Source organism: Leuresthes tenuis, unplaced genomic scaffold, assembly GCF_036924035.1.
Source record: "Leuresthes tenuis unplaced genomic scaffold, fLeuTen1.0.hap1 SCAF_7, whole genome shotgun sequence".
Lineage (NCBI taxonomy): Eukaryota > Metazoa > Chordata > Actinopteri > Atheriniformes > Atherinopsidae > Leuresthes > Leuresthes tenuis.
The window spans coordinates 5,271,504-5,287,467 of record NW_027325361.1 but is presented as its reverse complement, the minus strand read 5'-3'; positions in this window follow the sequence as shown (position 1 = coordinate 5,287,467).

The window sequence follows — 15,964 nt, the reverse complement described above, 5'->3', positions numbered from 1 at the left end:
AAAAACAATAAGCAACACGTGGAAAATAGGATATTTAGAACAGTGTACTTCGGGCAGGAACACATTGATGCTGTGGGCGATTTTGCAATAAAAAATGTTGTGCCTTTAAAGAAGTTCATATTGAACAGTCACAGCTGTGAGGAGTTGAAGTGGAAGCCTGAGCTAAACAGCTGCATTTCCATCTCTTCTTTATTGTTTTACTAAGGAGTACAACAGATGGTACAATAGAGCTCCACTGTGGGGAGCTGTGTCTCTGTGTCTGCTCTCTTCTCCACCCCCCCTTCTTTCTTTCTTTTATTCTTTTGGTCTTTCCCTCTGCCTGTCCATTTTTGGCACATAGCATCATATGCAGTAGCTGTGGGCCATTGTTGCTCATGTTAAAAGCTCAGCTGGGAAGTTAGAATCCCTTGGACTGATGCTTTGTGGTCTCGGTGTTGCACAGCTGGGGGAGGTGGTGTGTGTGTGTGTGTGTGTGTGTGTGTGTGTGTGGGGGGGGGGTAATGTAAATTATAGAGTGTAGGTGGTGGGCAGGCAGGCGTGTAAACGTAGTGTTTGTCTTTTGTGTGTTTAGCTTTGTTCTGTTACATGCATGTGGGGTAACTCTTTAATTAACTGTCAACCTGTAGAGTGTAAAACAGAAAGCAAAGCGGGTCTGACACATATAGTCTGGAGATGGTTAGACCATGTGTCTTACCTCTGTAAGCAGTGCTATCACTCCAAATTCGTGAAGGCATACAATTTGTATGGTGATGTCTAAATTACAAAGATGAAAGAACAAAAATAAGCTCTAGACCAACAATAATAACGATAATAATAATATCTCATTTCCAGACACACCTCTCTCTCTATAGGGTTCTCACTCACGCTTTAGTTGGACGTAGAAAACCAATATAAGTTGTAAATGTTTTCCAAACATTTACAATTTCTAGGCGGATGTCTCGGCAAATTTCTAGGCGGAGCCAGGGCGTTGAGGGTGTCCGATTTGGCGACCTCAGAATCGGGTCTCTGCTTTTTGCGGATGATGTGGTTCTGTTAGCGTCGTCAGGCCGTGACCTTCAGCTCTCACTGGAGCGATTCGCAGCCGAGTGTGAAGCGGCTGGGATGAGAATCAGCGCCTCCAAATCCGAGACTATGGTTTTCAGCCGGAAGAGGGTGGAATGCTCTCTCCGGGTCGGGAATGAGATCCTTCCCCAAGTGGAGGAGTTCAAATATCTCGGGGTCTTGTTCACGAGTGAGAGACGAATGGAGCGGGAGATTGACGGGCGGATCGGTGCGGTGTCTGCAGTGTTGCGGGCTCTGCACCGACCCGTCGTTGTGCTATTTACTGGTCAATCTACGTTCCCATCCTCACCTATGGTCACGAGTTGTGGGTAGTGACCGAAAGAACAAGATCGCGAATACAAGCGGCCAAAATGGGTTTCCTCCGCAGGGTGTCTGGGCTCTCCCTTAGAGATAGGGTGAGAAGCTCAGTCATCCGGGAGGGGCTCGGAGTAGAACCGCTGCTCCTCCGCATTGAGAGGAGTCAGATGAGGTGGCTCGGGCATCTGGTTAGGATGCCCCCTGGACGCCTCACTGGCGAGGTGTTCAGGGCACGTCCCACTGGGAGGAGACCCCGGGGAAGACCCAGGACACGTTGGAGAGACTATGTCTCTCGGCTGGCCTGGGAACGCCTCTGGGTCCCCCCGGAAGAGCTGGAGGAAGTGGCCGGGGACAGGGACGTCTGGGTTTCTCTGGTCAAGCTGCTGCCCCCGCGACCCGACCCCCGGATAAGCGGCAGATGATGGATGGATGGATGGATGTTTGGAAAAGACCATAGTTAAACAGGTTGGAAGAGACACCAGAAACATTCAGCATGGTTATAGGCACAGTTGAGTGGAACTACTGTTTCAACTCAACATGGCCATTAAGAAGAACCACACACGGGAGCAGAGTTGAGTTATTGACTGACGTAAGTCAAATGGCCCGACGTGGTGATAAAACATTCAACTCCTTCTTCCACATCTAACATACAAGATTTTGTATGATGGGGTTGATAAAAGGATTTTATGGGAGCAGAGCAACAGACTTGAAATACTTTAAGGAACAGTGGGTTGTCTCGATAGGCTGATTTTCCATCACAATCTCTGAGGTGTTTAGCCATCTGACAAAAGAAATAGAAAAATGTGAACGAGAGGAACTTCATTAGGAATTTCGCTGTATGAATATTATACTTTTGCTTTACCGTTTACAAAACGGTGCAAACAGATGGAACACGTCCATTTGATGTCACATGCAAAGTGACTGATGTTCAGCTGCATAATCTGAGTGTGTTAGTCCGGGTGGGGAAACTCTTCAACAATGTGATTTTTTTTTTTTTTAGTACCACATAAATGTGCTTGTGAGATTATGTCTTGATGACTGTTGTGTTATAGCAACATTATGACAATATCAACTAAAACTTGATGCTACGAGACAACAAATTCACCTTAGTTTTTGAGTTTGAAGTTCCAGGCTTATTTCATAAGTGGGTTATAAGAAGTTGTTAAAACATTCTCACCTTGAGAGTCATTGGGTCACTGCTGACCCACCTGCCCATCCTGTGGGTCATTGGGATCATTGTCACCTATGAAGTGTTTACTTACATATCAACAAGTGAGATGTTGTGTTCGCTGGATTCAAGGTGAGAATGCTTGTGAAACTGTTACAGAGAAAAGGTGATACCTGAGGCCATTCCCTCTTTTAATGGTTGTTTTTATATTGTTCTTTCCAGTGTAAGATAACTCAACAACAGTTTACAAGTCTGAAACTCCCCAACAATACACCGGAAGAAGCTTTGCAGATGCGAGGTTAAAATGTTTTTCATATCCAAGAATAGAATTAGAATCCTAGCACATTTTCTTTACATCTGCTTACCTGAATGTCTTTTTCTACGATTGTGTGACAGACAACATTTTAGCTAAAATTTCAATGGTTTAATTTCATTGGGGATTTCTTCGTCACTTAGACTTCTATTAGGAAAAATAATGGTTTAATATAGATTTCCTTATTCTCAAATTTCCAAATCAAGCGGTGTACTGAGTAGAACCAAACTGATTGGTTAAAAAAAATTCAAACGTGGTCATTAGTAAAAGGCTGGTTACACACAGAAACTTTAAATGAACCACATTGAAACACTGGTTCTCTACTTCTTGACATTTCATATACAATAACAGTTCACTGTAGCAGCAGGAACACATTCAATAATACTCAAGGCTTGCAATCACTTACTATTCACACTTATCACAGTCCAATACAAGATTCCTCTCCAGCACTCCCCTCATTATGTCTTCTCAGCAACTAACGATCTGCGCTTTTTACAGCCAACAAAGAGCAATGCCATTCTGCAGACGAAATCTTACAGGCTACAACAACACAAGACCCAGGGACTGACTTTGATGTGCATTTTCTTTTTTTTCCATGCAAAAAAAGAACAGAAAGAGAAAGTGGGCCAACAACAATTAAACTAGCAAATTTCAGGGTTTTGTTGAATCTTAAGAAGTGTGTTCGTGTAGGAGCAAGGGAGGGAAGAAAGGCCGGCCCCTTGTTCTTCAAAGAACAAAGACTTCCCACCTTCTTTTGCATCTTTTTGCATCTCTCCATCCAGAAAATTCAGATCAAGACAAGGTAATTATTCTCTGATTGAGTGTTCAGAAACGATTATGCTATTGTTTTGTCCTAATGATGCAAATTACAACTAATTGCCTCACGTTAATGGACACCAAGAGTCTTTATGAGCTGTGGAATAGTGCAATTAGGCAACTGTTTATCTAACAGTGCCACGTGTAAATATTAGTTGTGGGTGTCTATGTATAGTTAATGTAAGTGTGGCTATTTGTCCTATTTATCATCTGCATGAGTTTGATGGATGTCTTGAAAAGGGCCTGACTGCATTAGGAACACTAATTCCATTAGCGGGCACATGAATAATAGAGCAATGTAAATAAAGAGACAATAGCGTGGACGTAGTGAACGTTCTATAAGATTTTGAAATTATCACAGGCTATAGCAAAATTTTCAAAAGCACTCTTCCTGTAATCATTTAAGGAAGTTAAGCTGCTAAGACTTTATTATCCTGAAAGAAATATAGTATTAAATTGATAGCTGATTCAGTATTCCTTTATCCTTCATTTTCATCTTTTTTTTTAAGTAGTTGTCTCATCCTTCAAGAAGCCTCCAGAGAACCATGCCGCGATTTGATACTGGCACTTTCATCATGAAGACTTTTGTATCAGGCTGTGATCCCACAACTTTTCTCTGATGAGCTTTTCTTGTGTGTGCGAGTAGAGCATTTGATCAGTAAAAATTGAACAGGGAGTGGAGACAAGACATAGCTATCATTCAAAGAGCAACAGTCAACCACAAACCTACAATTTAAAATAATACATCCTTCTGACTGGAAAGCAATTAGCTGAGGACATTTCAGCTTATGGTGTGGTTTTATTAATTAATGATTCAACCAGAGTAAATCCATTGCTGTTCTGTTGTGCATACTGATTCTGCTTTTTCTGTCATGTAAGCTCTATTGCCTGAAAGTGGCATAATTTTTCAGGAGACACAGGCTGATTCATGGTGACCTCATCTGTCATTTCCTCATCCATTTCATAATGGATAAGAGACAATTAGGGTTAACTGGTGATGCAATAGAGGCACACCACAAAAAAAAGAGAAAGATAAAGAAATCTTATTTGTAATCTAAAAGAAATTCATCCATTGTTCGAGACAATATTTTTATCAGTGGGACAAAAATAATTTGTGAACGAATGTTTTTTTTTTCTGATGCCAGTTTGATGATTTATTTATCCTGCCTCAAATCACAGATAGTTTCTTACACTGCTGCTCAAACATTAAAATAACGTAGTAAGTGAACAGTCCATTTTTGAAAAATGACTTTTGAGATCTCATTCTGAATCTAATTTCTGTTTGTTTACTTTTAAAATGGCCCGTTGTGTAATAAAGGTTAGTGCCACAAATTATTTTGAGCTCCCATTTTTAAAAACTTTTTTTTTACGGCTCATTAAACCATAGAATCATGATCTTAACATGGTGGAGGGGTTTCACGATCCCTATGATTCAAAGAGCTGTGTTGTCGGGGGTGTTAGCCAATAGTAGGGTCTCCCATAGCAAATTGATCTCAAGGGAGGAGCCAGGCTAAGAGTAATTCAAAGACATCGATGGAGCGGCACCAGACAACAACTGTTACCTTGTTGAGAAAAGAGAAAACGGGGCACGCCCCTGGAACCAGGCCTAAGGGGGGGGCTTGCTGGCAAGCGCCTGGTGACCAAGCCTTGGCTCTTGAGGCTCAGTCGCGCTCAATCCGAAGAAGAGTCAGGAAACGACCTCCACTTACGGGGAGGAAATTCAAGGTCGGGTGCAGTGTGAGCTGGGCGGCAGGCAAAGGTAGGAGCCTGGACGTGTCCATCCTGGCGTCGCAAATTGGCTCTGGGGATGTGGAATGTCACTTTGCTGGTGGGGAAAGAGCCTGAGCTGGTGTGTGAGGTGAAGTGGTACCAACTAGATATAGTTGGGCTCATCTGCACACACAGCATTGGTTCTGGAACCAAACTTACGGAGAGAAGTTGGAATCTCTCATACTCCGGAGTTGCCCATGAAGAGATGCGTTGGTCGGGTGTGGGGATAATTACATGCCCCTGGCTGAGTGCCGTATTGAGCGAGAAGGTTGCCTCAGGGAAGGTTCTGACTATTGTTTGTGCATATGACGGGCAGAGCTGTCAACTGATCACCACCTGCTGCTAAGTTGGATCTGTTTGGGGGTCTGCCAAACAAACCTGGTAAGCCCAAACCGGTAGTGAGGGTGAACTGGGAACGTCTGTTCGCGAGGTCTTTAACACACACCTCCGGGGAATTTTTTTTCTCCATGTTGTTCCAGCAACATATAAGATTTGGCTTCAGTAACTCTTATAAGATAGACATGGGAACTTTTGCATTATTATACCACCAACTTTATTGAACTTTTGCATTAGTGTAATGAAGTACCTTCATTTATCAGCCAAAGGTAGACCTTTTTGTATGGTTATTTTTTGTCCATCAACAGTCTATCGTTGAGAAAAACTACTCCACATTCGTAAAATTATATTTTCAATATATATTAGATATACAACGCAATCTCACAGTCTTTGTTGTCATCATGAAAACCTAAACAAAATTATAATAATGATCTATTTTCCAACAACAATCCCCAAATGGTTTCCAGTAATTAAACATAATCAAAGTGAGGAATGTTTGATAAGAAACCCAACAAATGTCACATCCTTTAGCAATCCTTCCCCTAAGGTAAGGAAGAACTCATACTTCAATGATTAATTCATATGAATCTTCAGTCATCTACTGCAGTACATTCCACCAAAGCATCCTGTAATAACAGCAAATGTGTGAATATGGAACTGGTCACCTCATTCCTTCAGTGGGTAGATTTATTATCACTACAGCCTTTCAAATCTTTTGCATACCCTTTGGAAACCTACAACAATGGGTAAGCATCTATTTTCGACTGTTTGCAACCAAATTATTACAATTCAGAATTGTAATCACCTCAATAAAAGAACATTTGTCCTGTTCACATAGTGGTGAAATTATACATAACATTGACAAAAAAGGTTTCCCCACATGCCCGCTCAGGTAACCTCAACCATTTTCCTTGCATGTGCAAGGGGAAAGCTGTATATCGAGTGGCTTCTCTTGCTCCTCGCTAGTATTGAGGGATGCCCCTGAATAAGTCAGGAGCTGTTCTCCATTTCTTTTTTTAAACAATTTCTTCATCTTTTTGAACACACGGCCCAGAAAAAGCGCTGCAGTGGCAACATCTGTCAAAGAGGATGAAAATGCGATGTAGAGAGGTCCCTTCCATATCTCTGGGCTCTCTGTTTGGGCTAAATTATGTGTCATTGCAGCTCGGTTTCATCACAGCCACTTGCTTAGTCCTCTTTTGATTTGTTTATTTGCCTGGGAGTTATAGTCTTACACAAACCAATCTGGATTTGCAAAGAGGCCACATTGTTGTTAATGCTTACCCACAATAATTTAACATGGCTTTTTTTTTTTTTTTGCCACTTGTGCTGCAGAAGACCCTCTTTTTCAAAGGTATAACTTCCCTCTGCTGCTATTTATAGACAAACAGTGCACACCAAGAGTGGTGTGTATGTATATGTGCATAAGTGTCTGGTTTGGGGCTGATTTGATATTTGAGTTAATGGGTTATTTAATATAAATATCGTATTGTAATGTATTTAGTACAAGGTAAAGGAATAAAAAGAGTCCACTTGTTTTCTGATTAACACAGTATGGTTTAACACAGCATCCACTGAGTCACCAGCTTTCATCCAACCATTATGGTAAATACTGATACTGTCTCTCTCCCAGTTTGACAAATTAGAACATTGCTGCTGATGGTGGATTTGTCACAGTCTGCTCTTTCACAGTCTATGTTTTATCGGTCACAGTTTGTTTAATCATGGTTTCAGTTATGTTCTAGTCCTGTTTTTCCCATGCCACCTCGGTTCACTCAAGTCACCTGGCTCATTGTTCACAGCTGCACCTCATTCACTGATCACTCCCTCCACAGTATTTAGTCTTCTGGTTTCCTTTCAGTCACTGCAGAATCACTATCCCTTCATGCTTCCATGGAAAAAGATAAGTTTGATTGCCTGCCTCATAGCCTGTTTAATATAGCCATAGTCAGTGTTTTTTCATAGCCTTGTTTTGTTTAGTGTTTTTTTTTGTTCATATTAAGTATTTTTGATAATCCGGCTCTGCCGCGCCTTTTGTTCCTGCTCCCCGTTTTGTAAATAAACCTTTTGATTTTGGAAAAGAACTGCATCTGGGTCCTACCTCTCCGAACCGTGACAGGATTGATGGCTAGTCTTAAAATGTACAAAACAACCTGTTTTAGTTCTCCATCAGGCTTCACCCTCTGTAAATTGCAGATACAGCTCACTATCTTCCTCATGTTGTGGGCTTGGTTGTCCTTATTATCTCCTGTAGGTTGCCCCTTATTTGCAATGCAATGTTTACAGCCTTTTGGAAAAAATAAAACTGCTTGTGCTAGTTAAAGAATGTGACACATGGCAGCTAATGGCATGCATCAATGACACACCAGCAGGAGAGCAAGAAGCCTCTTCCTTTCCTGCCAAGCCTCACTATCAAGCTGGAGTCTCACCCTAAACAACAGACCAGAATAAGTTCTTAGACAGGGATTAGTGTGAGAGCAAACCACAACGGGAGAGAGCACAGATAAACAAACACATTCTGTTGGAGTTGATTTAGACTATGTTGAACACACAGGCTAATAACACTTGCAAATAGCCATGCCTTCATGATTACATCCACACACACAAAAATGTGGTTACGTGCCCTTCACTCACCATGTGTGTTCAGTGGTGGACTCACTGAGGCAGAACGTCATGTTTATGAATGTGCAGAGTTTATGTGTTACATTTGTGGGGTTCACGAACCCTGGATATTAGCCAACCTTTATGTTTGTGACTTGATCAGCAGGTTTTTATATTAACAGAGAAAAAACATTTTGTCTTGGTAATTATTGTGGAAAACAGCATATACTTGATTGACAGAGCTTGTTAGAGGGCTCTTATTTTTCCAATCAGAAAGTAATTATAAAGATAGCCTCTTGGGCTCCCCCATGTAATCTGGTCACAGTGGCTAGATCACCCCCTGATAGGAGAGTGATTGCCGAACTCTCTCTGATACATTGCCGATGAGCTGTTTGACTCTTGGCCCGCTGTCTTCATTAATGAAATATATAACAGTCATTTCTGCATTATAACAGCACTTATTTCCTGTGCAGCAAACCAACTAACAAGCTCCAGGTAGCACAAAAATAATGTAGATACTTTATGGAAAATGGTAAAAATTTAGGTAACTAAATCCTATTTACACAGAAAGGTCATGTTGGTGTGAAAAACAATTACTGTAGCAGCATTTGTCAGGTATAATAAAAGAAGTCTGGTTGACAGCACTTTGATTTGTGATTTCAAAGAAATGAAATAATTGGCATGCACCCGAAAACCTAGCACAGCATTGCACTGTACTTATTTGAAAGGTAATTTGGCTATTCCTTATGAAAGTTGTTGTTTGGTATTAAGTTAGCCCACACGGAGCATAGAATGGCTGTAAAAACCCTTGGTTTTAAGCTGTTGAACGACTTTGGATCCAGTATCAAGACTGAACAAAAACACCCTTATAGTCCATCTCTGATCTGTCATTTCCTACCAGATGTCAACCGCCAGATGTCAACTGGCAAGATGTTGCCAGCAGATGACTGACACACAGATACCTACCTCAAGTAATTCTAATACATTTTTCAGATATTTTCATATATTCAATATGATATCAGTATTTAGAACATTAAAATAGCAACTTCCAATGGATTCTGTCAAGTGAAACCAAACTTTTACTGCACAATATCACAGGTGTTGATGGTTACCATGAAGAAATACTACAATAGCACAAAATGTTGAAAAAAAATGGTTTCTAAAAAAGCTTTAAGGAACAAGAAAATAATGTTGAATGCTCTGAATGTTTTTGCTTTTCTGCCGCCCACAGCTCAGAATGTTCCACATATTTATGACTTCCCCCAACTAGATGTAAAACTCTATGACTTAGGTGTGTATTTGTAAAGCGCTAGTGGAGAGCATGCGGGCATCTATGTTCTTGTCTTTAGCCTGCAAGTGCTACTAGTTCTTTGCTGCTGATAAGTGCTTATTATCCCTCAACCAGAATATGCATTTTACTGTCACTGTTACAAATTCAGAATAAGGTGAAAACTCGCAGAACATAAATGCTATCTCTGCCGTCTCTTTCTTAAAGAGCTGTATAAGTGCACTGACGTGTACATAACTTGATGCCTGCAAAGAGGAGCAGAAGAGACACACGCTTTTCTATTTTTTTTTTTATTTTGTGGTGACAAAACAGTGATATGATTCAAACTCAGCTGTGATGAACTGCATATTTAACAGAACATCTAGAAAAGGATTACCTTCATTGCAGAACTGAAGCACAATGGCCCACCAATATATTCTTAAGTGTTTTATCAAATTCTTTCTTAAGTTGTTCTTATGAAATTTCTTAAGAAAACTCGACGTCAAATTCATGAACATGTTCTTAGAAAACACAATTGTTCATATCTTTTCTCTCAGATTGATGAATGTTAATCTATTTTAAATTGAAAGGATGTGCCAACTGTTCCTTCACTGCATAGCTAAAATGCCCAAAAAAGGGCATATGACTGAAAGAATGCCTGCAAACACATCCAGCAGTCTTTTTATCAGATTAAATAAAACCTCTTGGTGAGTCTAAGGGTTGGTCAGTAGTGTTATTACCAGAATGCCAGGGCATATCCTCGATCTTCTAATAAAACAAATCATACTAAAAAACTGCAGTTTCACTAGGTGGTTCTGGGAGTCACAAGTGAGTTGGATATTTATGGAGTGATACTAATTATGGTTGAGGTATGGGCATGGATCTGATGCTTAAATGCGCACCTGTGTGCTGCACCAACTGTGGTAGGAAGACCAGCAATAGAATTTAATCTCCTCCTCACTGTGACTTGTTCTTCAGCTGTATGGAAAGTTTATGTATTGTATGGCCAGTTGATTTATTGCATCCACGACTCATGGGAGAATGGACGGCTGTGATATGCCCACCCTGTCCTATAGCTTCCTCTGAAATGTTCCAGGGTCGAGAGGAACCTGCACATGTGGTGGAACAGGGCTGGGCCGTTGTGTATGGCTGCAGTATGTATGTATGCCGTATTAAAAGTGTGGAACCACTAATCGGTTAATCATCTCGATTTAAATTAAAGTGTCGGTGTACTTAGTGTATTTTAAGATAACTAAATACTTTGTAAATAACCAAAGGTTATTTAAAATATCTAACAAAAAATATTACAAGTAATTGTAAAGTATTTCTTGAACTACACAACAGAGGACAACACAAACACTTATTTTATTCAAACTTGTCTGCACTCACATGTGCATAAAAGTACTCCTGAGTGTTCATAGAATGAGAAAACATTGGTGAATGCCACAATCTTTATAAAAGTGTGTAAGTTGGACTTAAGAACAGATTTGTTCTTAATTATTGTTGGTATTTCAGGCCCATTGTCACCAGTTAGCAAAACAAAGTACTCTAATGTTCTTACTTTGTTACAAGTTGCTTTATAATGTGGTCATTTTAAAAGTAAGCATGTAGTATGTCTTCAGCTCACTTGGAAGTCTAGCCAAAATGGTATTGAGGAAAGACCCTGGTGCCAAATACTAGCCAAAAAGAGTTTTCTTCATTGAGCCACAGATTACTCTTAAGGAGGGGGTGGTTTGAGTGTGTGTCCAGGGTAGGGGGGCACTATAACATGGATGGTGAAACATTTCAACCACAGTTTGTGGCCTTCTGTATACAAATGACGCACAGTTGCCCTCACTAGAATTTACAAATATATTTGAAACTGTTAGAAAAATTAACTAACAGACAACGGTATGAAACCAAGAAATCCCTCAGAGGCCTCCGAATTTTACTTGCAAGGGGAGAACAACACACAAACCTTCTCTCTGCAGATTCACAAGAGTTCTCCAACGAGTGGTTGCCTCCCTTGCTCTTTTATTAGGTGACACACACACACATACATACAATCCCCTATGTGCCCAGGTCTGGCATATCTCCTTAGTTTGGAGGCATCTCCTTATTTGGGGAGCTATAAAGATAACAATCAGTGGGGAGACAACATTCCTTCTTAAAACACAGTTCTCTTTGTCGCCCAACTTCTCCTTGTGAAGTTTTGATATGAAATGGCCTCTTTGGCTGTGACTTTTATTTAAAAGTCAAATTTTTAAGCAAACTTTTCTGACAGAAACATAATCATAATCATTATCTCACATATTCCCAAATGACCCAAGGCGCTATTCATGGGAGAATCTCAGTTTCCTTAGTTATTAGCTGTTTAAACTTATAGACATTTTCTTTTCAGTTGATATGTACGACCACTGTTTTTTTAGTACTGACTGTAACCCTGGTTTCACATTATTTGTTAACCTACTGTAGTTTTCTGTTTCAGACACTCAGATTTCTTATAAGCCATTTTATAGGTTTATCTAATTACACTACTTGCCTAGGTTCAGGAAAAGATCTTGGTTCTATTCCCCCACAAGGGAGCTGTGAGAAGTCAAACTGTCATGTCACTCTAATGCCAGTGCTGACCAAAACAGATGGCACAGTGCTTGAGTTCTGCAACCTTTTAAGATGCTAAAAACACCCAGGCTGCGGTACAACCGCTGTTGATCATAATTAGGAATCATCATTAAGAAACTTCCTGTTCAAGCCAACTGTCGAAGGTTAGTAAAATCAGATATTATCAAATTTTTTCAGGCCGGCAAGGTGTCTAACAATCAAGTCAGATGTATTTTTCAATTAGATGTACGAGATCTATGGCAGCACAGTTCTGGATTCAGAATTAACCAGACCAAATTAATGAATACTGCTTTTTGTTCTGAAACTGCTCAGTATGCAGAGGCAGGCTTGCTTTTAAAGCTTTTCAAAAGGCTATATTGTCACTTCAGTTTCATCACTGATGGAGTACTGATGATGCGTTGAGAGTATAAGGCCCCTTAAGCTTTAGTGATTGGACCTATCACGGTCTGCAAAATACATGAGGTGACACCCATAATACTAATCGTTGTCACCACCTCAATAACACTACTTACCTGGCTACAGGTCTATTGTCAAAGCTACTACTCAGCTCAAAAATTAGAGAAAAGAAAAAGAAACCCAAACAGCGATTTACCTCGTCTTTCAAATTGGACAAATTTCCACAAAACATGCTACCGCAATTCATTGCTCTTTTGCTGTTGACCCGGAAAGCAGCTGACCCAGACAAATGAGGCCATGGTTATCCATCCTGCATGCTGAGTTCCGAGGGAAAAACAACAGTGAGGCCGCGTGATATTAATGCACACGTCACAGCAACGAGAGGGACCACAACGATAAACATTGAAATTCTCATAGATACATCAAAGCTGGCGTATAATGAGCCCTGTATCTTTGGGCCATGGAGGCATAGACTCTATGCCTTTAATGTGATATTTCCCATTTCAGAGAGTATTCAAATCATATTTCATCCATGACACTTACTGTATTCTGCCCGAGTGCTGCATACTCCCAGGGGCTGATATTTGCGCAGCAGCAGGTCTGGTCAAGAACGGTACAACACAGATATGCATGCTCGACAACACATACACTCGTGCCCACACACAAAATACCCCACCGCCAATGATGTACTTAGGGCAGTCATTTGATCCCTTCAGGATGTATGAAAATGAAAGAGGTTCATAGGTTGTTGTAGCAATTACCAAGGACTTACACTTGCTTTCTCACATTGGCTTCTAAGCAACAAAATGCATTCTAAATGTTTTGGCCTTTCTCCACATGCACCGGCTCATTCTAAATTATGTCCTGAGGAAGTGTTTTAATAACAGTTTTTTGCAGAGTTTACACCATGGCAGCGACATGAATAAGTGCTGCACCACCTGGGTTCCAGGTCATTCTGGTTAATAGTGTTGGATACAGTCACTGTATGACTGCAATCATGGGTTGTAGTAGGTGGAAAGCCAGGTTACTGATTATCACTCCAAATGTTTCAGCCTCATTATCCAAGTCAAAATGCTCTGGGGAATACAAAGCAAATATCTTGCAAATGATATTAAATCAATTGTAGTAAATTGGAAAATGTATTTGGATAGGCTTTGTTATGTTAATACATTCATAATTATTACACTTAGCAAAATACATTTTATTTAAGTTATTATCTGCATGTCTAAAATGCTCTTCTGTGTGTCATTGAATCCCCTTTTGTTGCTTAGATTCTTACTAGATTCCTTGAACTTAATATGATTGCTGCAGGTATGTGCTGTATTGTTACTTTAAAAACAAGTTGTCAGTCATATTTGGAAATTAGTATCATCTTCACACTGTCAGACCTCAAATCATCTCTTAACTTATAACAGTCTAATTAGCTTGAAAATCTTTATGAAGTTCTTTTCAATCTCAGAAACTTCGAAACTTCGAATTGTGCTAATTTGGTAATCAAAAGAGTCATGAAGTATGTTTCATAATAAATGCCGTCATCAGTTTTAATATCACAAAGCTTATCAATTATAATTTAATACTGTTGTTGATTTGATTAAATCTCACAGTGTTAATTGTGGTTGTCACTTTTGGAGAATGTGATAAATTGACAGGTGTCCTCTATTCGGCGTAGATGCTAAAAGGATGTTGATTTAATTGTAAACACATAATCCACTTCCTTTGCAGTATGTCTTTCTGTTATACATTATTAAGAAGTAGTTCACTAAAAGCTGCTGTCTTCTGTCGTGAAGCAGCTGTATATTATTTAGAATTTTCACAAACCCACATCATAAAATGATTTCTATGGGAGGGAGGCCTAGCACATACTGAAGAGTAGCCAATTCTGTGTGCTCTTCTCAAAATGATAACCATCAACTACCCCTGCCACCACTGCTATGGCTGTGTTTTGGCTTATAGTATTATATTATTGTGACTGCCAAAAGTCTGGAATAATACAATCAATTTGTGTCACTAGCCAGGCAGAGCAGAAGTATGTGTCTGTATTTTTTTGCTTTTTTTTCCACTCTTGCTCTGTTTTCCTCTTAGCTTTTTCATACTTGAAGTGGGATGAGCTCTGACTTGCACAGTTACTGAATATATGAAACTCTTTACAGCTAATCAATTTTCAACCATGTCAACAATGCTGCAAACCGTCATTACATCTCAGCAGGATCCAACGGTTTCAGGAGGGAATATTTGGCAACTCATCACCACAATTCTACATCTGAAGACAGAAAATAATGAAAGCATAATTACCTTCATACAAATCCTAATCATGCAGGACTTGAATGTATGTCTTAAAAAAATATAAAACAGGAATGTTTTCTTTATATATACACTATTATTTGACTCTACTACTTGCAAACAAGCATTTAAAAAAAAACGCAGCTACAAGTTACAGTTTTTAAGTGAAAATGTTATAGCTTTCATTTGTGCTATAATAAAAAGTATAATTAAAATAACTGCACAATAACAAATGTAAATAATAAAGCATGATCCGTGCCAATTGTTTTTCTTTTATTAGTCTGCAAAAATAGATTGTCCCCAGGAAACACAGCCACATATATTTCTAATTAATTTTATGCATTTTTCTTCATCATTCTATGGCGCTTTGAAAGGGGAGAAGATGACATTATCATCATTACATGTATCTGTCTGTGTAGACCTTCTTTTAAAGACAGGGAAGCGACAACATGTGACTTCAAATGCTCAAACCCCCCACAGAGGACATGACAATAAATGTTGGAAGAGCTTGCAGCATTGTTTTGCATATTAATTGAAAAATTTATAATTTTATTCAGAAAACGTCACTTGCTTCTGTTTTCATTTAAAAGGAATGTCTGGCATTCATCAGTTGAAGACAGTGACCCTGTTATTTAGTTGCATAAACAGATATCCATCTCATTAGGTCATTTTGCCACTCAATGAAAAAAACTCGGGTACAAGTATCCTCTGAGACACATTCGGACTGAAACATCCAGAGTCGTGGCTCAGCTGTGACCAGTTGCCCAAGCATTGTTAAGTAAAAAAAAAATGTCATCCCTTCTGTCCCTTATGATCTGCACTGACAATATGCTGCAATCATGCATCCATCCAATTTCTATACCCACTTAATCCAACTCGGGGATGGGGGGGGTTAGTGTCAGCTATCATTGAGCGAGAGGCAGGGTACACCCTGGACAGGTCACCAGTCCCACACAGGGCATGCTGCAATCATTTTATCATAAATCACATTTTTTTGCTTTAAAATATAGAGAACAATACTGTCAGCTTTTTATATAATATATAAAATACATCTTCA